Source organism: Cupressus sempervirens, chromosome 10 (assembly GCF_028749045.1).
Source record: "Cupressus sempervirens isolate cs-2001-9-10 chromosome 10, ASM2874904v1, whole genome shotgun sequence".
Classification (NCBI taxonomy): Eukaryota; Viridiplantae; Streptophyta; class Pinopsida; order Cupressales; family Cupressaceae; genus Cupressus; species Cupressus sempervirens.
In genome coordinates, this window is record NC_143127.1 from 83,840,168 (window position 1) to 83,866,196 (window position 26,029).

The window sequence follows — 26,029 nt, forward strand, 5'->3', positions numbered from 1 at the left end:
TTGGAGAGATTCAAAATGTAGAAAAATAAGGTAGCCCCAACACCAATAGCAGTAGGTCTAAAGTTGAGCAAGGAAGATTGCAGCAAAAGTGTGAATCCAACACTACACAAGAGTATGGTTGGAAGTTTGATGTATTTGATTGCAACTCAGCCAAACATAATGCATGCAATATGTTTGATTTCTAGATTTATGGAAACACCAAAGGATTCCCATTGGAAATCAAGAAAGAGGATCCTAAGGTATATGAATGGTACCAAGGGATTTGGGATTTTGTATACTATGGATAATAATTTCAAGTTGGTTGGTTACACAAATAGTGATTGAGCTAGAAGTTTAGATAATAGGAAGAGCACTTCCAAATACATGTTCCATATGAGATTAGGTGCAATTTTATGGGCATCCAAGAAACAACCTATTGTTGCTCAATCTATAGTAGAGGCTGAATACATAGCAAAAAATGTAGTAGCATGTCAAGCTATTTGGTTAATTATAATCTTGATAGATTTGAATGAAAGGTAAGAGGATGGAACCTTAATCTTTTTGTGACAACATCTCCTTGATTGCACTATCTAAGAATCCAATATTCCATGGGAGAAAAAAGAATATAGAGATAAGATATCACTTCATCAGAGAGTTGGTGGAGAATGGAGATATCAAAATGGAATTTTGCAAGTCTAAGGAGTAGCTAACAAACATTTTCACAAAGCCTTTAGGCATTGGAAATTTTGTACACCTAAGAAAATGTATTGGTGTAGTTGATTTGGATTAGGAGTGATCCTTATTTTTTTTGGCTTAGGACAAAGGGGGAGTGTTGAAATATTTAATGTGTAGGTGATCTCCCTAGAGCCAAATGCTCACCTACCACCCTGACAACTTGCAGAATAGTTAGAAACATTGAATACAAGTAGGTGAATTCAAATTTGAAAAGAGAGGGAATCCATTTTTGCAAAGAGACAAAAAGGGATGAGTTTGATCCATTTAATTAGAGTAGAGGATTTGGATCAGTTGTAGAGTAGAGAAGTGCAAGAGCATAGAGTAGAGAAGGAAATTGATCAACAAATTAAGTCAGAGTTCAGAAGATAGAAGGGTTTCAATTTTGTGTTTGTAGATGCACGTGTTGAATCTTTTGTTATTCTATAAATTTTTTTGATTCAACCTATGAAGAAATGATTGCTCTAGGCATTATTTTATGTAGCCATTAGAGCTATAAATTTGAAGTTAAGTTTGAAGTTTTAAGCTTTATCAGTTTGAATATTTTAGGGTTTTCTGGTTGAATCTGAATGCTCCTAGATTTTGTAATATTTTTATCTTATTTGAATAGAAAGAAAGCAAGCATACTAAACTGTGTTGTTCATTTCTTCTATTCATCATTGCATAGTATTTTTCATTTGAAAATTTCATAGTCAAAATCTTCATCCTTCAGCTCTTTGTGTTTTAATGGCAGTCTTTAATACTGCCCACTTGGTCTAGTCTTTGACTAGGTTCCATCTCTATTGTTACTATCGAGCCCACTCGACATCCTCTATTGTCAAGCTCACTGAGAATCCTTTACAACCGAGCACACTTGGCATACATTGTGTTGAGTTGTCCATAGTGTTGAGTCACTTGGGTACTTCATGTGCTAAGTCCACTCATCACCATCCCCCTGTCACTTGGCACCCTTTTGTGTCGAGCAAGTCTGCCACTCAACATTAGTTGTTACCAAGAATTTTTTTTTGATGTTGCGATTTATTTTTCATAGAAATTGCACATGTCCTTTAGTGTCAAGCTTCTAGTAATAGACAAAGTAAATTCAAAATTTTCATGTTTAATTGCAGAGAATTGTAAATTTGACTGTAAAAATTATCTATCTAGGACTGGAACTAGGCTTTGATACCATGGTAGTTTTACAATCATTCCAAATGTATTTATACTCCATGTTCAATATATGTTTTTCAAAGGAAGTAACCCCTTGTATTTATATTGACAACAAACCAAGAAAAGACATGTTCCTTCATGAGACATGTCTATTTTTTATTAGATAATTAATATAATAATAATTTTTAATTTTTTACACACACAATAGTATTGTCATAGATTTATTTGACTAAAACTACCAAACGTCAATAATAACCACATAATATGGTGTGAACTCAATTGCCTCACTAGTGTCAGAATGACAAATTTAATACATTGATAAGTTAGTGAACTAGATGTTAAGAATAAAAGGAACATCCTAAAACAACTATCTTCAAATTTAATAAGTCATAAACCCATGATTAAAAGCTTGGCATAATCTATTACTATAATATACTAGAACATTTGCAGTCAAATTGTGATGGCAGTTTGTGATGACGGTGTAATTTGAGGGTGATTTCCATGTTTTTTTTCCAATTGTCCTCAACTTCATTACAATACTGATGTTGGCATCATAATTGTGACATTAATGTGATTATTAACCAAAAGAAAAAGAAAAATAACATCATTCCCAATTTGTTTTGATCAATTTTGGTGATGTACATGAAAGAGGTGGAGAGCTCCGAATGAGGATGGAGAGCTCTGAATGTTGTCATGCCCTTATGATTGGTGTATTTCATTGCATGCCCTTGTGATCTCATTTTTTCCCCCTTGTGATAGGTATATTTCATTGTCAGCCCTTGTGATCTCATTGTCATGCCCTTGTAGCTCTTTAATTTCCTTCAAGGGGAGAAGAGGTATGTAAATATTAATCTTTGGTCCATTCAAAGCAATGCCCAGTGGTGTATTTTCTTCTAGTGTAATCCTTGAAGTTGAAGTGTAAACACTAGAATCAATAGTTTTCACAAAGAAATATATTAGAATCTATGGGCACACAAGCAAAGAGAGTAAAATTGAAAAGAAAATAAAACATTATATCATAGCAATAGGAACTTTATCTATAATTAGTCATTATTAAACCAAGTTAATGTACAACTACCATAAGTGCTTGACCGTCTTCATTGACGTTGTCTAGAAATACCCTTCTAAGTAATCAATGTAATGTATCAACATGTCCATTAGGGTTATATTTGAAATGTTGACTAATTGGAAATCCCATCTTCTAGTTAACTACTCTAAGAATATTTTTGCATTTGAATTATGTATGGGAGGATCTACTAGTTTTTCAATATTTTTTTCAAACATGCTAGAAAATGCCACTTATATCAAAAATATAAAATCATAGTTTGGTTTCTTGTGGTGTTTTGGTGTATTTAGAATAGTTACGAACCATCAATATATGATTGACTAGGTTCCTTTTGTTCTAAATTGATATGAAATGTTAATTCAAACTCCTCCTTTGTAAGCTTTTTATGTGTCATATAAATGATATTATTATTTAGTTACATCTTGAACTAAGTTCTATAAGGTACCAAAGTTCTTATATTGGAAGGATGAGCACAAGTCATCAAGCAGTAATTAATTGAATAAACAATAGATTTGTCATGCATGACAACAAGAGTTCTCTTTAAAAAAATTAAAATTATGTTGGAAATAGTAGGAATATGAATCATCCAAACATAACTTAGCATGCTACTAAGCACATGGAACTATGATGAATTTTTAGAGCAAGTTATTTTAAATATAAAATTTCATGGCTTCAAGAATGGAAACACTTTGAACTTGCAATAACATGATAAAAGATAGGGGATAACTTCACTATAGTAATTCTAAATATACACGCATGGATATATTGTTTACTACACACTGAATGCATGAATTCAATTTAATACTTGAATGCCATTAACCTGACATTGTGATTTGTCAATAATTATGTCTACAAAATCCTCTATTGATTCTATTCTAGTAATAAATATGTACCTAAACATAATTTTCTTTGCAAATATTATCTAGCATTAGAAGAGAAAAAAATGATTTCTTGTCATCTTTAGATGGATCTGCAAAATTTAGGAGGATTATCAAAGGTGCAAAATAACAAGTACATATTTATGAAGTCACTCTCTTTTTTTAACAAATTCTATGACCTCCTATATGCAAGCTTTGTTTGAGACCACTACTATTGACAAGGATAACTTATCTTCCTCCTTGGAGCCCATTTCTATGTCTCGTATAACATCATTTGGGTTTGAGTAGTTGTTAGGGTTCTCAACCTAAAAGAAAAAACTCAAATGGCTTATTTTTTTGTCAACAATAACAATTCAGCAAATGCACTAATTAAATTTTTAAATTTTTTTTTGTACATTTAGAATGATGTTCCTTAACAATGATGTCATGCAAAAATTTAGTAGAAATAATTCTTCAGTGATTACATTGAAATGATTTTTACATATTCTAGCAAAAGTTAAAAACTTATACAATCAATTGTAATCTCAAAATTAAGAGACCTTCAACACTCATCTACCAATTCATCTCTAGAACATTGTGCTAAACCTAGTAATTACACAAACCTTCCTTAGATCATGTCATTAACACCATCCTATACCAAACTACACTTAACAACTCCCCAATCCAGTTTCCCAAGTCACCACATTCAACTTTGGTATTAACTAGGCCTTTCATTGTGCCATTTTGCTTGATTTTTGACCAACCCTCGACATGCCCTACATCCACTCATCCTCAACACATGAACCTAGCTTACATCCAAATGTTTTCTACCAATACACCTCCAAAACCTTTGTGATTCTTCAGTACTTTCTTCCTATCCTCAAATCTAACCTAAACCACTTCAAGCCACAACCCTACGCCTCTCTGTACTCACTTAGAAACCCAAAATTTACACCTTGGATCATACACTTCACATCAACCTATGCCACATGATCCCACATCACCCAACTTAATTGATTCATGACACTACTTCCTAGACTACCACCTTAGCCTCCAAGCCTGCCTACCACACCATCAACACATACTCCTCAAATTTCCACACTAAAAATCCTACACCACACCATTTCAAATGGCCCCAATTTTTTAACACCTATGGGATTACCTTTTGTAAGCCCACACTTCACTAGTCACCATAGCTACTTCATTCTCCTCAAACCCACACTTGGTAAATTCTATACCACATTGCTCCATCCAGCCCAATTGTTACACCTCAGATCTATACCATAGATATCGTACTCCACACTACTTCATGTAGCCCAATCTCTAGTCTACTCAATGTAGCCTCTCAATTTCACCTCAGATAATGTCCTATACACCATCCTACTCCACACCGAGACTAACCAACAAAGCTGCCCTACAACCCAACTTCTTTACTCCTTAGAATTGTGCCAAACAACTCGTATGCCTCACTGCTCCTTGTAACCCATCTGCACACTCTAGTCTTAAATGTACCCGACACTATCATCATCACATAAGTTGTATTCTAACAAACTCATAACACCGTGTTGCACTACACCCATCTTCATGCATTATGGTCTTGTGACACCACACCACATCTTGACTTCCAACGCCAAGTTCCACTACTAAAACCACTTCCAAAAATGTCATATCAACTCTCCAAAAGACACATATTAGTTTTACCATATTTAATCCTTGGTGCCAACTCAAGGAGTAGATGAAAACACAAGCCAATCTACCAAAGATCTCACTCCACTTCCTACTCTCCACGAGTTGGAACAACCCAAAATTACACTTCATCCAAATCACACTCTATCACCTACTCACCAAAGATGGGGCAAACCAAATCCCAGTCTCTCCAAGATCATGCATAGATATCTTCCCATGCTTGGATCAATCGGGTTTGATACCAACTATCATGGGACTAGATTTTAGCTCATGCCCAAGTTGAGCCTTATCCCTTAGAAACTCCAACCACGTGCGGCACTGGTGATCCCTACTTCTAATTCCCCATACGGTCCACCTATTTTCATTCACCCAAACTACACCTCCCTTCAAACTTCATCATGTGCCCATACACCTGACTACCTAAACATGCACTCCTGTGGAATATAAGCACATGTCAAACCACTCCTTACCCTAGTTCTCTTCCTTTGTTGCTCCATGCATGCATTCTCAAGCTCAAAGCTCTACCCCTATTCAACCCCAAGCTAAACCCATGTTAGCTCTTTGATAACTTTGCCTCGGTGTCCCCCATAAGATCACCTTACTCCAATATAGGCCATATGCGATCTCAACTCCCCAAGTCTCTTGATCACCCTTGATCTCCATAGCACCACTCTTTGAATGCCTAGAATTACCACAACTCCCCTTGTTTAACTTTGTTGACTATCCAAGCCTAGTATTGCACCACTACATTGAGAATCACCATAACTCCCTTACTAAACACTACATCCACATTGGCTGACTTAGACCACTAAGTTCTCCCTTGCTCAAGTTATGCATACTACCAAAGCATACTCAACACTATCAAAGAACCTTGGAACATTCTAGAGTCCTCTAGTCCAATCTTGCATGTATCTTAACATGACTCTATCTCCATGAAATTCCTTCTCTTGTTGGTCTCCCTTAGCTCCCCCATGAACCTTGAAGCCCAACCTCATTCCTCTCAAAATTGTTGACTACCATATTCAAACCCTAAATCCAAACATGAAGCCCCAACTACCTCAACACCATGTCTATGTCTATATACCCTCATTGGTGAACCCTTTGTTCTCATGCATCCGATACACTCAAATCAACCCTTCATGTATCCATGCAATCTTACCCAATCCATTGCTTTGCAATACAAGACATACTTGAGTTCCACATTCTAGGTCCATGATCCACCCAATCTCTTGGACATTGTACTCCATTTCCAGCTTGGCTATGCCACCATAGCTTCACCTTTGAATCACTTCACCCATCACTTCACCCCTTTTAGTCATGCACCACAAGCCACTGCTTCTAGCCATCCATAATGAGCCACCCCTTTGAGCCATGCCCAACAACTACCTCCTCAGATAGTTCATATGAATTTGCCTCATGACTTGGTTCACTAGGCGCACTATCCCAGAATACTATACCCCATTCATTATACTAGACAAAAATAACCTTTGAGATCCCATCCCAATGCAAACCCAACTAGCCAAGCACCTTGGATGTGCACCTAGTGCTACATCCCCTTTATACTACTTTTCATAGATAACTGGATCCACAACACATCCACCACACAACTTATCATAAGCCCCCAATACTCCTACTTGGATAAACCATTTGCCTCCTACCACAGGACTAGGTACTCCATTTCCCCATGTTTCAAATCTTGGACAATCACTAAGGAGTCATCCACAACTTTGGCTTAGCTACTCCGCTTCACTAAGTTAGAGACCCTTGTCTTGTTGCCAAATCTCACCATGCCATGATAAGGTGGAGCTACTCTTCTTCACTCTAATGACTATGTGTCACCTATATCTCATCGAGAGACTAGAGGGAAGGACTAATCTTCTTCGTCCCTCTTGAGTGGGGTTGATTACCTAAGCCACCCTTGATGCATGTTGGCACTTACCCTCCATGGTTACACCTAAACTTGGCTCCTCACCTCACCTGCACCACAACTATGCTAGTGGGAACATCACATATCATAGCCCCAAGATTGCACCTCATCTTGGTTCCACACTATACCTACACCACAACTATGTTGGAGGGAACATCTTACAACACAACCCCATTTGATACACCTTAGATCATGTCCATGACAAGATCCTATGCCACAACTATCTCTTCCTAGCACACGACATAGCCCTATGTTACTCAGCTCAACACCATGCCTCACTTACACCACACCTATGTGTGCCTAGCTTTGCCTCATAAGCCCCTAGCCTCTAAGTTTCATCTTGTGCATAATAGCCCCTTGGATAGACTACTTTAATTAATTAATCTAATTATTAAGTTAAAAGTAATAACATAATAAATAATAAATCATGTTGGTTAAACCTTCTAGATACATCTTGGAACCCTTTATAAGGAGGGGATTGGTATGGTAGGGAGCCATTGTGGAGTTATATTTTCTTGTCTATTTGTGATTCTCATTAAAATTGAGTATGTGTGCCATTTTAGAGGTAGAAGATTCTCTCTAGTCGGACATTTGCAATTTTGATGGGAGCATCTCCTCACCCTATATATTGTTTATACATATTTATAACATTTGCGAAGTCCATCCCCTAGTATTTGATTGAGTTGAAAATAGGTATTTTCCTTTTGCACGCATGCTCTCACCAATGTCATTTTGGATCCATCAAAATTAGAATGACTCATCTTGTCAATCTTCTACTTAATGTCACTATTCTAGTAGTCATGGTTCTTGGTGTGAAAATATTTCATTCGTAATTCTACATATTCTTTGATGGATATTTCTCCCTCAAGATTATTAGTTCTCCAGTCTTGTCTCAACTACTTTTGCATCTCCAAGAAGGTGGGTTCTTACTCTCTACATTGTTCTCTTTATTGGGAAAATGTACGCATTAATGGATGCATATGTGAGCACTTTATGTTTGTCCTTCCATTGATGGATTTATCACCATGATAGAAATAATATGGAAATTAATCAATTTATAATAAGTCATGACATATATGGCCTTTTAAAAGGTTTGATTAAAGATCCTGATTTTTAATCAAGTGTTGCCAGGATGGAACTATGGAATGAAAAATAGGCCATCCACATGGAAATTAATACTAGGTGAAGTAGAGACTAGTGGGCTTAAGATAAATAAGCCATCCACATGTAAATTAATACTTGATATCACATTTCAAAATGATTTCCTTATTCTAACCAACCATGTGTCATGTTGTCTAGGATTGTAATGGACACATTTATAGTTCTGAACATATGGGAAATATTCGATACTCACATTCTAACTTTCAAGTTTAATTGCCAACAAAATTGAATGATTTGGATAAACATTGACTTAGTGCCAATCCTTCTTGTTGGCATTAGAAAAGTCATGTCAAATATCGACAAAATGCAACAACCCCAAATCGATATAAACGAATGCATTTGTTAACTCCACCTCCTTAGGATACAATCCAAGTATGAATTGTATGTCCTACCTATTATACATATTTTGGATTCAAAATTGAAGGAATTAATTTATCTAGATCTACCAATACAAAGCTTGTACAAAATAGATACCCTAATTGGTTTTTTGTTTCCATACCCATGAAAAGTTGCATATATTATATATTGTATTGTAGATCTTGGGTCTTATGATTTCAATGAGAGGAGAGACAAGATTCTTGTGGAACACACATAGGTGGATTTAATTGGCTTTTTTCATGAATGATTTAATGAAGAAATTGAAGATGCAAAGCATACAAAAGTTATGTAGGATGCCCAATATTTTAATATGGCAGGCCAATAAAATATGAGATCATTTTCATGGTGTCTACATTGGACCTAATGAGGGAAATGGTACATGTCTTTTTCCTTTCTCATGAATGTCTTAATAAAGAAATTAGAGATGCAAAGCGTACAAAAGTTGTGTAGGATGCTTAATATTTTACTATGGCATGCCAGTAAAATATGAGATCATTGTCATAGTGTCTACATTGGACCTAATGAGGGAAATTGTACATGTATTTTTCCTTTTTCATGGTTTTTTAATAAATCAATTGACAACACAAAGTGTACATAAGTTGTGCAGGATGCCCAATATTTTAATATGGAAAGCTAGTAAAATATGAGATCATTGTCATGGAGTCTATGTCAGACCTAATGAGGTGTGAATATGGAGGAACATGGAGGTGTGAGTATTGAAGGAGAAGATGATGATCCGATCGAAGATGATGATCATGCTTCAAAAAACACATTTGAAGATGATGGTACAAATGCATTGATCCATGACACATTTGGTATTGGTGTTGTTGATGATGACAATGTTGGAAATATAAGAGGAGTAATTGAGGGGGGAGGGGTGAATCAGTTACTACAAAAATAAATCCTAAATCCCTTAGATGTCAATACAAATCAAAATTCTAATTAAAATTTATTCTATTGTAACTCAACAAACATACATACACTTAGTTTACTCTACCAAATATATTAACTCAACAATAATTGAATATACTAATCTTTAATTGATAAACCCTAAGATTAACTTAGTTTCATACACATAAAAGAAATAGCATGAACACAAGTGACAAAAAGATTTAATGGGGAAACCCAATTTGGTAAAAACCACCAATTGAACCTATTTACTAATTTTCACTCTTCTAAAGTGAGCCCTGCTAGGAGCTAACCCTGTTAAAGGTTACAAAACAAACTGATAGGTGTGACCCTATTAGAGGATTTAATCACCTTGGTAGGAGTGGCCTTATTAGAGGTCTTTAGACACTTCAATTTAGAAATTCCATCATGTTAGAGGATTTACAAATAGTCGTTAAGTCAACTTGGTTAAGAGATTTAGATCATTGCTATAGTGATTAGAAAGTAACAATGAGATGACATGATTTCTGATTATAAATCTCAATTCTAGCTTGAATACTTGATCCTTCTTGATCAAAGGTATCTTTGTTTCTTAACAAGGATTATTTTCTTATCCTTCTAATTCAATTCCTCTTAGCATCATCAAATATTCTATTATGTTCCATACATTTAATCCTCAAGTTGACCTTATATTTATATCTTACACATTTTCAAGTCAGCTTGAATACAACTTAGAATTTTTAATATTCATCTCCTTAGTTGGCTAGAACCAACAACTAAATTAATTGAAATAAATATTCCAAAACAAGAAAATCCTTTGTTAGTTGACCATTCTCGGTAGACACTAACTTAGAAATGATTTTCCTATGTTAACCAAGTAAACTTGGTTAACACTGCATATTCACAAAGTTCCTTTGGTAACCGAGCGAGCTCGGTTAACACTACTTTCAGCCAACATTTTCTTCATTAGCCTAGTGAGCTCAATTAACACTCAACTTCTATAGACTTCCCTTTTATGAAAAAGTGAACTTGATAGACACTGTCTTCTGAACTTGGCAAACTCTAGAATGTTTGACAAACACTAGAAACTATCTTCATTGTCTGAGTGAACTCGGCATATGCTAACTGGTAATGATATGAAATTTTGTGTAACATCAAAGACAATACACAATAAATCAATTATTTTCAATAGATGATGATTATAATGGGGATGAAATTAAGGCCATTTGAATGATATACCTCTACTTGAGAAGGAAAACACTACTGTTTATGAATGATCCCAACCAACTCTTCTCTTTGTTGTATTATTGTTGGTGAATTTGAAGGTTATGAATGTTTTATCCAATATAACAATGCCATGTATGCTAAGGTTTTTTATATACATCATTATAGTCTATAAAAGGTGAAATATGTATCATCAAGATTGTTTATACTAATAACTTATATTTTTGTTGTAGATTGACAGGTGACTATTTTTTACCACCATCAAATGTTCTCCTTCACTAGTAATACAAATTATGTGCCACTATGAAGCATATTGGAATCGAGAATCAAGAAATAGATGCTTGTCCTGAAGATCATGTTATTTATCATAAAGAATACAAAAAATTCAATAGAATGCCCCAAAATCTATATGAGAAGATATCAAGGTGATCAAGTGACAAAGAGATTTCTTGTAAGGTTCTTCATTATATCCCCATTATTCCACATCTTTAACAATTATTCAAGAGCAGAAGCTTGGCACAATTTATGAATTACCATGCACACAATAGAAGTCAAGATGACATTATTCAAATTTCTATGGATGGTTCAACATTTATGGACATGGAGAAAAAGTGGCCACACTTTAAAGAAGAACCTCTAAATCTCAAGCTTTCTCTAACAACTAACGGTGTCAATCCATTTGGAGAGATGAGATTTGTTTACTCAGTGTGGCATGTTTTTGTTATCAACAATAACCTTCCTCTATGGATGCCAATAAAGAGGGAGCACATTATGTCAAAAATGAATGTTCTAGGTATTTTATGTTTTTATTATTATCTACATGTAATTGTAAGTCTAGGGTTGAAATGACCATAATAATTATCTGATGTTGTTCATTCAACTAGGTAAGCACCAAGTGAAATATATGAATGTATATATTGCACCTCTTATCAATGATTTTTTGGTGTTATAAAATTGTTTCACTATGTATGATATCTCTAGACCAATTGGACAAAAGAAATTTCAATTCCATGCAATGCTTGTGTGGACAATTCATGCCCCAGGGTTGACACATTTCAATGGTATGTTATGCTCAAATCTAGTTGTACACAATAATACTAATTCCAAAAATGAACATATTTAATTCAATTGTATTTTTATCTTGTAGGTCTTCAAACAAAGGTAAATTTTGCATGTCCAATGTGTGGTCCAAAGATGAAATCTCGTCATTCCAAAAGTTTAAGAAAGAAGGTGTTTGATAGGAATAGACACTTCCTCCACAAAAATCATAAATATTGAAGTGTCAAAAAATATTTTTCAATGAGAAAAAAGATACTGCATCAAAGCCACAAATAATGATACCTCACCTATGGTAGTTGGAATATAATAGAATTTGAGGTAGTATCACTCCACCTAATGGTTTATATTTGGAAATTGTATATTTTGATTGTGTTTTGTTGGATAATTATGTAATTGATGATCATGAAGGTCATCGAGGCATCACTGACCACCTTCCAAAGGGACTATGATGTTATCCAAGATAATTTAGTAGGTTGCCCAACTAGGAGAAGATACAATTAGTGCATTTGTTTGATACTATGCATACTGGAAAGAATGCAATAGAGACAATATGTAAAATATTGGATGGAAGGTGTGACAAAGAAAAACATGCCAAAATTCGTAGTGACATTCATGATTCTAATCATGCAATGAAAAATATCATTGAATCAAATAGTAATGGAGACTAGACTAATGCAAGTGTCCTTCCTTGGTTATTAATAGAGTAGCAAAGTAAATGCCATAAAAGAAGTCATACAAAAAATTTGATTTCCAACAGGATTTACTACAAATATAAGAAATCTGATATCAAAGAAAAGTGAATTTGGGCTAGGGATGAAAATGCATGATTGGCATACCTTCATCAATGTAAGTCTCAGTCTTTTGTATTTACAATATATTTGTGAAACTGTATTCAATTTTCATTGTATTACTTTAGAAAAGAATGAAATGATCATTTGACAATTTGTGCAGTACATGCTACCCCTATCACTCGCAAGAAACTTTGAAAATAATATGAATCTTGGAAAATACATGAGGTGAGCAATGATATTTTTTCAATATATCAAACAAGTAATATATTGTAAAGTCTCATATTTACATGTTTTGTGTCTTGAATCCCTTGTAGGTGGTTGTCATCTAAAGAAGTCCATAAAGAAGATATAAAATATTCGAAGAAAATAATTTTTCTTCTAATGTGTGAAATGAAAAAGTGTTTACCTTTAACATTTTTCAATGCATAAGAACACTACCTCATACACCAAGTTGAGGAGATTCAATTGTGTGGACTTGTATAGCCTAGGTCAATGTGGATAGTTAAGAGATGTTTGAAATTTTTGAAGGGTTTGGTTTGAAAAAGACCATATCTCAAGGGTTTTATGATTGAGGGATATATAATATACTATATGATGGTGTACATTACTCAGTATCTTCCCAATATTCAGCAAAGACCCATATAGATTTCATTTGGGATCTCAACTCCATTAAAAAATTAAAAGGGCAGTATTTGGTGGGAAACACTAGATTTAGGAAAGTGAAAGGTAATAAAGTATGAGATGTTATTGTAGTTAATTAATAATTAATTTTCAAAATAAATTTGTTGTAATTCATCTATTTAATTTTGTACAACTGCTAAAGAGTAGGATGCAATACACTTCTTTATTGCAAAAAATCAAAGATTGGATGACAGTATGGATTGAATGATCTCAACATGTTTAAACATACTGAGATCATTCAATCCATACTGTCAACAAATGACCAACCTAGTCTAGGTGGTATGTACTATGCACATTTAAAATCATCTCCAATCAATGAATCCAACACACGATTAAATCTTTAATATAGTTTTTTCTAACTTAGAATAATAACACATGTGTTTTAACATGTCTCAATGATTTTTTTATTTTTTGAAATGTAAGGCTACAATGTGCATTAACAACCACATGATACACATGACGGTGATGGTTCTCACGAGACTTCTTCTTCCCAATAGGTAAAACTCATTTTTGTTATATAAATTAGATGTTGTAATGTGGAGCCTAATCAGACTTAGAGGTTTATTCAATGTGATTTTCCTCCATATTATTTCTATGGGGTTTTTGAGATCAAGGGTTAGTGCCCCAAGTACACTCCCTATTGCAGTACAGGGTGGGGTCGAGGGGCAACACCCATCCGGGGTTTTTTGGGACCAATGCCCCCAAAACCAAAAATGATCTTATATTATAAAAGGCATTGGCTATTATTTTTCTATTATTCTAGCCCTAAATTTTAAGTGGAAAAAAGCTTGTATAAAAAGGCTTAGGGCTAGGGATTTTCATAATTTGTGATGCAAAAATTGGTTCTCGTGGCAGTATTGAGCTCTAAGGGATTACAAATTGTAATTAGGTTGTAATCATTGGATAATAGTAATATTTGACTTTTTGTTGGTGGATGTTTCCTAGGGATTAGGTGAACCACATTTAATCTTGGTGTCTTGTCTTTTTTATACGAAAAATAGGTTTTATAGGGATCCTAAAACCCAATAGTTAAAAAAAAACCAAAGTTGATAATAAGCATATAAAGCCCAGCCAAACATAGACAAGTCACACGGCTGATAATAAGCATGAAAGCCTAGCCAAACACAAAGGCCAACGAAAAGGCCAGTTCAACTTACATTGAAAAAGCCAAAAATAAGAAAAAACCAACTTAACAAAAAACAACAATAAACTAACAACTAAAGACATGAATAAATAAAACATGATTATTCTTCTATCTTTTTCTCAAGCTCTTGCATCATATGAGCTACTCCATAGACTTTGTGAGTCTCCTTAGCAATCTGCTCCTGACTCTTTTGGGCTTCCTAGTCTAGGCTACTGAAATCTTGGTGCCTTGTGTTATCTTTTATGTGATCTACTATTTTCTAGTATTGGTTATATTTGCATGTAACTATTATTTCTATCTAAGGTTAATCCTAACAAGTAGTATCAAAGCTAGACAATCATCATTTTTAATTTTTTTTAGCCAGACCATCGTCAATTTTTTTGGTGATCCTCTATAGGAAGGTCTCATGGTTGAGTGGGAGCAATGGTAGATGAGGGAAAGTTAAGGGTTGACAATTTTAATGGGCATAATTTTGATTTATGGAAAATGTAAATGGAGCACTATCTTTATTAGAAGGGTTTATGGAAGTCGTTGGAAGGAAAAACCAAGAATTGGGGATCTATGACAAATGATGACTTGAATCTTTTAGAAAAAAAAGGAACTTGGAAGCATTTGATTATGCTTGGCACCGTTGGTGGCATTTAATATTATAAAAGTGAAGAAAATAGAAGAGTTGATGCAAACCCTACCAAAATTATATGAAAAGCCCTCCACTTCAAATAATATATGTCTCATGAAGCATTTAATTAATGTAAAAATAATAGAATGGATCTATTGTGGATCATTTAAATGAGTTTAATACTATTACTAGTCAGTTATCCTATGTGGGTATCAATTTTGACAAAGAAATTAGGGCTCTCTTAATTTGTGTTCTTTTCCTGAAAGCTGGAATGGATTGGTAATGGTTGTGAGTAATTCTATTTCTAAATCAAGTACCCTAAAATATGATGATATGATTAGTGTTATTTTGAGTGAGGAAACTCATAGGAAAACCTTAGGTGGATCTACATTAGGAAGTTCTTTGAATGCACAAAGAAGAAGCAGAATGACTGAGAGAGGAAATAATTCTAGAAATAATGAGAAATCAAGAGGAAAGTCAAAGGGGAAGAGGTCTCAATCCAAAGAATCATGATATTGTTGGTACTATGGGAAATTAGGGCATAAGAAGAAAGATTGTTGGGCTTGAAAGAACAAGGAAGAAGATAAACTAGAAGGGAACAAGGAGGCAAATGTGGTAAGTAACAAATCCGAAGAGGATGCTTTGCTTCTATCTTTAGAAAATGTTGATAATTTATGGGTTTTAGATCCTGGTGCTTCATTTCATGCTACACCTCATAGAGGTTACTTCATTGATTACGTCCAAGGGGGTTTTGGGCTTGTTTATTTGGGAGATAATGAACCCTCTCAATTTGTTGGAAAGGGAAAAGTTAGGATTAAGTTGAAGAATGGGAATCATTTGCTACTACATGAGGTAAGACATGTTCCAAGGCTGAGTAGGAATTTAATTTTAGTAAGGCAACTTGGTGATGATGGTTGTGTAGTTTCGTTTAATGATAAAAATTGGAAGGTTTCAAAGGGTTCCCTTATAGTAGAAAAAGGTATAAAAGTAGGCACCTTATATCTTTGTACAAGTCATATTTTTCCTTCTACTTTGATTGCTTAGAGAAAAATGAATATTTAGGAACAATTGTTGCAGTTGAGTAGGGAGAACAAATAGTTGCTGTAGATTCTGATATGGCATTGTGACACAACAGACTTGGGCACATGAGTGAGAAATGTATGAGAATACTTCATTCAAAGAAAGTTTTACCAGGTTTGAAATGTGTTAATATGGATTTTTGTGAAAGTTGCATGTATGGAAAGCAAAAGAGAGTGGGTTTTGTGAAGACTGGGAAGGAAAATAAAAGTGAGAAATTAGATCTTGTGCATAAAAATGTATGGGGACCAGCTCAAGTATCTTCAATTGGTGGCTCTGATTATTATCTTACATTTATTGATGATGCAACTAGAAAACCATGGGTTTATTTTCTTAGACAGAAATCTAATGTATTTCAAACTTTTAAGAAGTGGAAATGCTTGGTTGAAAATGAGACTGGAAAGAAATTAAAATGTCACAGATCTCATAATGGTGGTGAGTATTGCAGTCATTAATTTGAAGATTGTTTCTCCACTAATGGTATTCATAGATAGAAAATTATTCTAAGGACTCCACATGAAAATGGATTCATTGAATGCATGAAAAAGGACCATAATGGAGCATACAAGAAGCATGAGGTTGCATGTAAGGTTTCTGTTAAACATGTGGGTAGAGGCTATCCATACTTCTATTTATTTGATTAATAGAGGTCCCTCTACTCCATTAGGTTGTGGTATTCCAAAGAAAGGATGGACTGGTAAGAAGTTGAGTTATTCTTTTCTCAGAACCTTTGGTTATGAAGCATTTTCTCATATAGATTTTGAAAATAGAACCAAACTAGAAGCTAAGTCAAAGAAATGTGTATTTGTTGGATATGGAATTAATGGAATTGGTTATAGGCTTTGGGATTTTGAAAATCATAAAATTGTAAGAAGCAAGGATGTCATATTCAATGAGAAAATGTTGTACAAATATTTATTGCAACAACATGAGAAGAAAGAAAATGACTATGTAGTGTTGGATGATACTCCAAAAGTTGATATTCCATCAATTCCTCATGATGTGCAACAACCATAACAATAAATACCACACACCCCAGTGAATGTTAGACAGTCAACAAGGATGAGTAGACCTTCAGAAAGATTTTTCCTTCCTTGTATTCTATTTTACTTACTAATGCTAGTGAATCTAAATTTTATGATGAAGTTGTGCAGGTGGATACAAAGATTTAGTGAGAGTTTGCAATGAAAGAAGAGATGGACTCTTTGCTGAAAAATAAGACATGAGATTTATGAATGTTTCCTGCAAGTAAATAGGCTTTATGGAATAAGTGGGCTTACAAGCTGTAAGAAGAGGATGGAGGTAAGAAAAGATTTAAATCTAGGTTAGTTGTAAAAGGATTTGCACAAAAAAAGGGCATTGATTTGGATGAGATATTCTCTCCTGTTGTTGAAATGACTTCTATTCACACTATTTTAAGTATTGTGGCTATTGAATATTTTTATTTGAAGAAGCTTGATGTTAAAATAGCCTTCCTTCATGGTGACTTGGATGAAGAGATATATATGGCTCAGCTATAGGGATTTGAGGTCAAAGGTAAGGAGAACTTAGTGTGCAGATTGAAAAAAAGTTTATATGGCTTGAAGCAAGTACCTCAGTAATGGTATCTAAAATTTGATAGTTTTATGTATGAGCATGGGTATAGCAGATGTTATTAAGATCATTGTGTTTATTTTAAGAGGTTGGATGATGATAGCTACAATATTTTATGTTTATACGTTGATGATATGCTTGTAGCAAGGTCTAACATGGATCATATTAAGGGGCTAAAATGCCAGTTAGCACATGCATTTTCTATGAAGGATTTTGGGGTAGAAAAACAAATCCTTGGTATGAAAATTTGTAGAGATAGGAAGAACAAGAAATTGACATTATCTTAGGATGATTATATTGATAAGGTGTTGCAATGTTTCTCTATGGAGAATGCTAAAGCTATCAACACACCTTTACCTAATCATTTGAAGTTGACTAAGGAGATGTATCCCAAGACACAAGAAGAGGAGGACAAGATGTCTAAGGTACCTTATGCTTCAGATGTAGGAAGCTTGATATATGCTATGGTATGTACTAGGCCATATATTGGACATGCAGTGGGAGTTGTTAGTAGGTATATGAGTCATCTAGGGCTTGAGCATTGGAATGTAGTTAAATGGATTCTCAAATATTTGAGAGAAATATCTAGTAATTGTTTATGCTTCGGGGTCTCCACTACTAATTTATAGGGTTATGTTGGTTTAGATTTGGTAGGGGATATTGATACCAGGTGGAGTACTATAGATTATGTATTTTCTATTTGTGGGGCAGTCATGAGCTAGGTCTCTAGGTTACAGAAGGTTAATGCTCTATCCACTATAGAAGCAGAGTATGTTGCTACTATAGAGGTAGCTAAGGAGATGATAAGGCTTTAGTTCTTATTGTAAGAATTGGGACACCCTTAGAAGGATAATTATTTATTTACAAATAGTCAAAGTTCCATTCGTCTTGCAAATAATTCAACACTATATTTAAAGACAAAACACATCCAGTTGAGGTACCATTTCATTCGATCAATTTTGGATGATTGACAGTTAAAGCTAGAGAAGATATGTACAAATGATAATCCAAAAGATATGTTTACAAAGGTTGTAACAAGGGAGAAGCTTAATTCCTCTTTGGTTTCAGTTGGTCTTCTAGATTGAACAACATACAAGAATAGTAGAGTCTAGGGTGGTTTGATATTTTAGTGGGAGCTATAGTTTAGTAGTGCTATGATCAATCTCCAAGTTAGAGGTTATTTTTGTGGAGTCAAATTAGCCTCCAAGTGGAATATTTTTGTGATGTGGATCCTAATCAGACTCAGAGTTTTATTCAATGTGATTTCCCTCCAAATTATTTCTACGAGGGTTTGGGGGCAATGTCCCCAAGATAGGGTCAAGGGACAACGCACTTGTGGGGTCTTGGGGCAGCGCCCTAGGTGCACTCCCTATCATAGTATAGGGTGGGTTCGAGGGGCCCCCGCGAGGATTTTTGGGGGCACCACCCTCGAAGGAAAAAATGACCTTATATCATAAAGGGTGTAGGCTATTATTTTTCTATTATTCTAGCCCTAAATTTTTAAGAAACAAAAAACTTGTATAAAAAGGCTTAGGGTTATGGATTTTCATTATGTGTGATGCGAAAATTGGTTCTTGTGGCAGTATTGAGCTCTAGGGATTACGAATTGTAATCAAGTTGTAATCACTGGATAATAATAATATTGGACTTGTTGTTGTTCGACGTAGCCCAAGGATTGGGTGAACCATGTTAAATCTTGGTGTCTTGTGTTCTCTTTTATGCAATCTACTATTTTTTGGTATTGGTTATATTTTTCTGAGGTTAATCCTAACATTAGATACAAGAAATATGTTAATGCATATTTTTCATTACTTTTTATTCTTCAGTACTATTTTTGATTAATTTTAAATATAGCGCTAATAAAAATTTTCTTACAAATGAGTGTTGATCAGGAAAAGGGAAAGGAAAAAGAAGTCCACAAGGAGCCACACAATGAGCAGGATGAATTTATTATTGATTTTGTAGCTCCGGTTAATCTTATGGCTGCAGTGCAAAAGGTGTATCATGATTTAGGAAGAAGGTTAAATCAATTGGCATCACCTCGACCTCAAACTCTTGAAATACAATAGATGGAGGATGAGTTGATACACCTAGTTGGGACATATATAGTAAGTATCAATGTAGTTTTTAATTATAACAAAATTTCAATAACAGTTTTTATCGTATACTCTTTTATTCATGTCATTTAATAAAAATGCATGTGTTACTTTTATAGAGGATGCTAAGGAGGTACAAGGGTGATGCCCCAAAGGATGATACTTCAGGTGGTTTAAGTACATCACATGTTCTATCCTACACTTATTTTTTGCTCGAATAATATTTTTTTTAATAGCTCTAACAATCTTGTTTTATTGTGCTCTAACAATCTCATTTTTTAGCTCCTACTATTGAGCCTATGTTCACTACGTCGCCTAGTACAAGGTATAGAACCAAAGAGGTAGTGTCGATTGCAAATTTGACAACATGTAGCATGGCCACAGATGCAGTGGAAGCGTCTATTGGTAAGTAGATTCCTCTTTTTCTCTCATTTTTCATTTGTTTATTTCACTTGAACTATTATTTGTTAGGGACCATTTTGTAATATTGGATTCATTTTATGCAAGAGGTGATGAGGACATTCTTAGGTGTACCTTTGCTAGATGTATGGGAACACTAAAGAATTGTGATTAATTGCTCATGAGAAATGAAGATGATCTTCCCCTAAGACTAGCCCAACTTCCAGCTACTTTAAAGATTGATCCTTTTTTTTTACTATACAATGTTATACTCATAATCAAATGCACTTACCTCCCATGTAGTCCTTTCAATAACTACTAATCCCATTATTATTTTGCAGGAGATACTCTATTTTATGAAAAACTTAATGATGAATGTTTACATATATTTGGGTTGACCATACACATAGGGTATCATATTTTTATTTCATTTCTAGATCATGTTTCCTTTGATCAATTTCTTCAAATAAATTAAAAGGTAGATTCAATTCATTTATTAATGTAACATTTTTTTTCTTTTCTTAAAAGATAGAATTTGCAAACTAAAGAGTTGAAGGATAAACTCATTGATGCCATGACAACACTTTTTGGACCCAACATCTTTCAAAGGCTTAGGATCCTTGAGAAAGTGGGTCAAGCTTTGACATATATTAGGTACAACTATAGGACCCAAATGAAAAACAACCCTTGTTATGAGTGGGCCCCTTATATTCCTATTATTGAGTGGGAGAATCTTAAAAAGGATGTCACTGAGAAAAAAACAAGAGAAGGTGGAGAAATGGTACCACCTGAGGAAAGAAGGTATGTCCTAATATTAAGAATGAGATTATGTAATAATTACTCTTGATAGTTATGTGATTTAACATATTTCAAACTTCACATAGGTTACTTGACACATCAAAGGCAACCAAAGCAAGAAAACGGAAGCACAACCAGCACAAGCTCGGCTCAAGTGGAGATTCAAAACTTGTTGCACGAATTGTAAGTATAAGTAAATGAAAAATTATATGCAAATATTTATAAATTGTAAACAATTAAGTCATGATGAAATTGATTAGAAAAAAATTCATGATACCAGGCAAAAATGTAGGTCATGGTGTATAAAAAAAACTTCTAAAGAAGACAAGCAATTAGCCTATAGATAAGGCTATGCAATCATGGTTGAATGACTCTGAGCAATGAGTGTGCAATAAGTCATTTGATTTTTATTTCAAATTGAATACTTTATCAATTACTGTATTTGATATTACATTCCAAAAATATTTGATACTAAGTATTTACATTAGATTGTAGCCTACCAATCTTGATACACCAACTAAGCACCATGGAGGTGTCAATCTGAATGTGGATCATAGTACTGAAGGTATATATTTTCTATTCAGTTTTTTATTTCTAAATTATTAATACAAGTAAACTTTTTAAACTGAATTTAGTGTAGTAATAAAAATTTAACTATAATATATGTTTTGATTAATAAAACATATTGCATTACAATTGCAGGGGATGTAGAGGTTGTTCCTAATGAACATGTCGAGGTTCAAGCTGATGGGCAAGATGATGTGGTTGGACAAGGTAAAGGGCGCTACAATTTTCTTTAAAATCTTTATAGTCTCAAAATTTTTGAATTTAAACATTTTATTTGTTATTGCAGAGGACCCATGTTTACAAAGGATGGTGAGATCACATCCATGGGTGAGAAGAAATATTGATGATGACATCGATATGCCTCTACAACAATATAGGGAAGGACACAAAATGAAAAAATAAATGATTAATGTGAACTTGTGTAACTTATTTGATAATGATTGATGTTTACGTCTAGATGTTTATTTATGTTCTATTGAATGTTCTAATGAATCTTATGTTTTAATGTTAGTGTGAATGTTCTAATAAAACTTATGTGTGTGTTAATGAATGTTATCATGTGATAATTCTTGAATTTTATATTTTATCATGTGTATATATAGATATATGTATATACATGTATATATATGTATATGTATATATACATCTATATACATGTATATATATATATATATATATATATATATATATATATATATATATATATATGTATATGTATGTATATGTATATATATGTACATGTATTTTTATATACATGTATATACATGTATATACATATTATATACATGTATATACATATTATATACATGTATATATATATATATACATATATATACATGTATATATATATATACATACATACATATATATATGTATATATATATGTATGTATATATATGTATGAGGATTTTATATGTTAGGGGGGTTGGACCAAATGAACTTCCACCTTCACGTAGTTGGTCTTGATTAGGAGAGAATATTAAGCTATTCTTGAAACCAAGTGAAGCTCAACATTAACATACAATTGCATGACAACTAACTGTGTATCTCTTGGTTTCAGGTAATGCAGAAAGAGGCCATAGTTCAATATGAAATCTCAATTCATATGCATATGACATCAGGTGAAACTGAAAAATTGCAATAGGTTTGCATTTTTATTAGAGGTCTTTAATTAGGTATTTTAAGTTATGACAATCATGAACATTATAACTTTGACTCTTATAGGCAAGGGTAATGTCCTCAGTATGCAAGCAAATCAAGACTTTCTATGTGTCAGCTTGTTGAGAACATTCTCTCGTCCATAGCAGCTAGAGTTGTAACATTCATGATGGTCTATAATTTTAAAAACTTAATAGACCTATTAAATAGATGTAAAAGTGGTGCAATTTTTAGCTCTACCTATTGTCCATGCATATAGAACATAGTTACACATGCATTCTCGATTCAAAGTGGCATTCACAAGTTTATCAAATCAATGGTATAATGTCATTCACATCTACAATTTAGCATTAACAAGTTTGGTTAAAACTATATGTATGCTTAAACTTAGGTTTGTGATGTAGAATATTTTCTCAATCTAACAATCTAACAAATAGGGTGGTTACCTACAACTTGACAGATGATTCCTTTGTGGGGGAGATGGTATTATGAGTTGAATCATGTAGCTTGGACATTCTATTGCAATATGGAGACATGGAGATCAATTTAAGGATGACCTAAAAAAAAAATGGTTAAGTGTATAAATTTCTAGAACTTATGTTAATAATTTTAATTTGAAATTATGTCAACTTTTTGAAATATGGCAATTTTCTAACATTAGATTTTGTTGCTCCAGTGCTTTCTAAAGGTGACAAATGGATTGTGCATGCCAGATATAATGCAAACAAGTTTACTAGGATTGCATCAAGATATGAAGTGAGGTATGTAGTATTTGGTACTTTTCTAGTCTATATAGATAATAGTCATCAATTTTTTGAAATTGTGGATGAGTTAACTTTTTTTTAAATTAATAGAATTGGGCATGTGAATTTTATTATCATGTTCTCATTAAAACTTTTGTTTCTAGTTGATAATATATGTAGATAATTATAAGTTTGTATGCAAATGCCAACTATGAATGACTTCATAGAAGCTTGATTTGAATGTTGTAAGTATTGATAATCTCTTGAAGATTTTAATTTTAACCTTGTAAGTGGTTAGTTGGAATTCTTATATTTTTTATTCTTTGTCGACCAAGTCACATTATTTTTATGGTAGGCCAATATTTGATATGCATGTATTCTAGTTTGACATTTTTATTGACCAAAATACCATTTTCAATGCAACTTAGGTAAAGACTAATTAATAGTATTGTCACAAAGTTAAGTGACTATTGTGTTTCAAAGTAAGATACCATCCTAGTTGGATGAGGTTAGGACCAGTTGAAATTGTATTCTGGTTGTTGAGAAATTCTTCCCATAATGACAATGTCATTTAGATATGGTTCTTTTGTTATCATTTTGATAGAAAGAGAGACTAATTTAGGTTCTATTAAAAAACTAATATTTCCTTGCGGTTCGTTTGGTCTTTAATTGTTTAGTATTATACATTGGATTGTCTACATTTTGAGTTTCTTGCTACACATTTTGCAATTCACGATTTGTCTTTTACAAGTTTAGATTCTCTTTTTTCTATGTGCTTTTATGTTGTTATTAGATTGGTACACCACTTAGGAGCAAGATTCGGGACTTAAGGACTAATATTTTTTACATATGTTGAGAACATAGGTAGTGGAATTAATTCTCACATATCAAAATAAGGATAGAGGTCAAGTACTCAAGAAACAATGAGGGTAAAAGTACAAAGTTGTGTCACCTTTTAGACTGACTTATCAAAATGACCGAATTTGAGAATTTTTAGCTAAAATCCAATTTTGTTCAAACATATGATCTAGATAAATTCATTATATCTAAGTTATATATGTTCTCACACTTTTCCAATTGTAAATGTCTATTAAATGCATGTTCTATACTAGTTTATATCCAATTACTAAAGAAATATAATTATTTCACCAAAATGCCATTTCAATAACTCTTACTATTTTTTATGATATTTTTCTAATAACTTATAAACACCATTTTATAGAGCTAAAAGTCAAGAATATTCTCATATAGATTTTATAGTGTTTTAATTAGATATAGTATATTTTAATTAAAAATTCTACAAGCAAGTATTTTAACACTCAGAAAGATGTCAATTTTGAGAAAGAAAAACATATTTAATCATATCAAAAAAATATAAAAATTATATGACATTCTAGAGGAGACAGTCATCTTCTAAAATATATTATTTTTATTCGGGTTAGAGTAGATTTGTCTTAAAAAATGTGGTGGGAGATGAAAACTATCGATTGTAGGTGTTTTGAAATTTTAATCATTATAAAAGAGAAAATATAGCTCTAAAGCCATTTTTAAATTTTGAATGTTCTACATATATATGTTATGTATAACATAGTCTAAGATCAAAGGGAAATACATTTATTTCCATATTGTTTTGTGGTGGGAACTAGACCCCTAATTTTAAACATTTTTCAAAAACTTAAAAATTATGTATAAAAAATATGAAAATATATCAGTTACTATTCCAAATAATTGTTAAAAAATATATTCCTGAACTTGATCAATTTCTACACATTTCATCAGTTTGCTTCATTTTCAAATTCTAAATAATAATACCAATTTTATATCATTGAAGGTGAACCATTATACTTTTATTAGCATTTTTCTTTACAAAAGGGTGACATAGGTTTGTACTTTTACCAATGAATGATACTATTATAAAGAGATTGAAAGGTTTTTTTTTCCCGAATTGATAAGGGTGGGATGTAATATAGTGTACTCAATTAAAAAGGATGATATCTAAATCAGTGGTAAAAACATTATAATATTAAAGGACATAATGTCTAGGACCATGTATTATTCAATTATGGATATATATGTTCAAATTATATATAATTTATGTTCTACTTAGTGAATCTAACTATTTATACCTAAGCTAGATCTAGATTTCAAATTCTAAGAGATTGTTGTTTTATAGTATCTTACTGTTCATAGTTAGTGGTGGATCATGTTGGTTATTTGTGATTTGGTAATGTTCTTCAAGTTCAAATAAGTCAATGATGAT